Raw genomic sequence first — 2,318 nt, 5'->3', positions numbered from 1 at the left:
CACTGAAATCCAAGTTACAGTTACAAGTGGAGTGATGTAAACAACCATGGGTGTTTCCATGTATTCCCGATGCAGAATTTTATCACCAAAGTGAATCGGTGCATGTTTTTGAAAACCTAACAAAGCTGATCATTTACCATTTTGTTGAATAATTTCTAATTCTGTAGAAATAGTTTTAGCTCACTGAAACATTTTGACATAATATTAAGAAAGTTAAACAAAACAAAACAATAAAAAGCTAGGTGATTTCTGCGAGTGCCAGGCAGGGCATGTGCTAAGTGCTTCAAATGCTGGTTAGTAGTGCCGATTTTATTTTTTAATGTCATTTTCCTTACAAAAGCCATAGGATTAAATTTAAAGTAACAGTAGAGGTGGTGTGGAATTTAAGCTCCTGTGCATGGAATTCTTCTGCAAATGGCCTCTTCCCAGTCTGAGTATTTTCAGATCTGAGACACACATCAAGTTGTTGCTCAACTCTAGTTCTCCCATAATGCTTTTTAAGCCTACTCCAGACCAAGGTTTTCCTCTTCTAGAAGAGAAGACCGGGGTGGATGACGATTAAGGTCATGGCCAGCAGAAAGACCGCGTGGTCTTCTGTGACGCTGTTTAGCTAGTACTGGCAAATGTAGGAGTAGAATGTTCTCGCCATAAGCATCACACGCATCTTCGCATTGGTTTGTGTTTTGCACCTCCTGGCTCCTTTTCTCTGTGCTTCTACTTTATATAACACTATCACATGACACTGATGTTTCCTCGTGAGTTTGTTTCCCCAGTAAATCGTGTAATGCCACATGGTAGTTAATATATCTGTATTCCAGAAACTTAATGGTGCCCCAAACAGAGATCATTTTTGTTTGTTTGTTTGTTTGTTTTTGGAATGAATAGTGCCATAGACTGAACATTCTCCCTTCCCCCAATTTCTGTGTTAAAGTTCTAACCCTCGATGTTCTTGTATTAGGAGGTGAGGTCTCTGGGAGATGGTTAGGTCATAAGGACATAGTCTTCATGAGTGAGATCAGTGCCCTTGTACAAGAGAACATGGAGCCCTCCCTTGCCCCTTTCGCCACCCAATGATACCGTGAAGACAGCCATCTATGAATAAGAAAGCATGCACTTTCCAGACATCTGATCTGCCAGTGCCTTGATCTTGGACTCCCAGCCTCCAGGACCATGAGAAATAAATTTCTGTTGTTTATAGGCCACCAAGTCTGTGGTATTTTGTTCTAATAGCCCAAACCGACTAAGACAAAATAGAGTTAGGTAGACTTTACCTAATGAGGCAAAGTAAAGTAAAGGCTCAAAAAGAAACTGTAGAGTTTGGCAATTCCTGGCTTTCACAGAATAATTTCAGTGTAGAGGTGGGGACAAAGCCTGATTTTGGCAGGAAGGACAGTGTATAGCATCTGAAGATTGGAGACAACAGTAGACTCTTATACCGTGGAACTGAGCTTGAAGGAAGAGATGGCTTTCCTTAATCTAGACAGGAACTTAGAGTCCCAGAGGGGCGTCGCTGCTGCACCTTTAAATACCGGAGTCTCAAGAAGGAGCCAGTAGAAAGGAAAATGTTAAATTGGTTCCAGTCCTAGATCCCAGGGAAGATAGGAAGGATAGAAAGAAAGGCCAGTCAAAACGAGGCGTGGAGAGAGATTCACATTCGTTTCTGTTCCCTACAGTCGACAGAAACTACATTGCTGAAAAGAAAAGAAAACAAAACGAAACAAAAGAAAACAAAACAAAAGAAAACAAAACAAAACAACAGCACCCCAGAAAATTATTTTCTCAGAGTTCTGGAGACAAGAAGTCCGAAGTCCAGGTGTTAGCGGGGCCACGCTCCTTCCAGAGGCCCTAGAGACTTGATCCCTCCTTCCAGCTGTGCTGGTGGCCGGCAGTCCTGGGGATGGCTTTGCTTGCAGCCACATCCCTCTGATTTCTGCCACAATCTCCACATATCCTCCTCCCCTCTGTGTTCAGGCTGCTAGGACAAAATATCTTAGGTGGGGTGGCTTCAATTACAGGGGTTGTTTCTCACAGTCTGGAGTCTGTGAGGTCTAAGATCCAGGTGCCAACAAGGCAGGTTCCGTGCTGAGGCTTCTCCTCTTGGCTTGTAGGGGGCCCCCGCTGGGCTGCATGCTCAGATGAGCTCTTCTTCGTGTGACAGGAAAAGAGGGAAAGCGAGCTCTGTGGCGTCTCGTTTTAGAGGGGCCCCGATTCCGTCACGAGGGCCTCAGCTTTGTGACCTGGTTATGAAGGTCTCATCCCGAAACACCGTCAGGCTGCAGGTTGCAGCTTCCACACGAATCCGGGGAGGATGTGCGTCA

Source organism: Pteropus vampyrus, unplaced genomic scaffold (assembly GCF_000151845.1).
Source record: "Pteropus vampyrus isolate Shadow unplaced genomic scaffold, Pvam_2.0 Scaffold163, whole genome shotgun sequence".
Lineage (NCBI taxonomy): Eukaryota > Metazoa > Chordata > Mammalia > Chiroptera > Pteropodidae > Pteropus > Pteropus vampyrus.
This window is presented reverse-complemented; position numbering follows the sequence as displayed.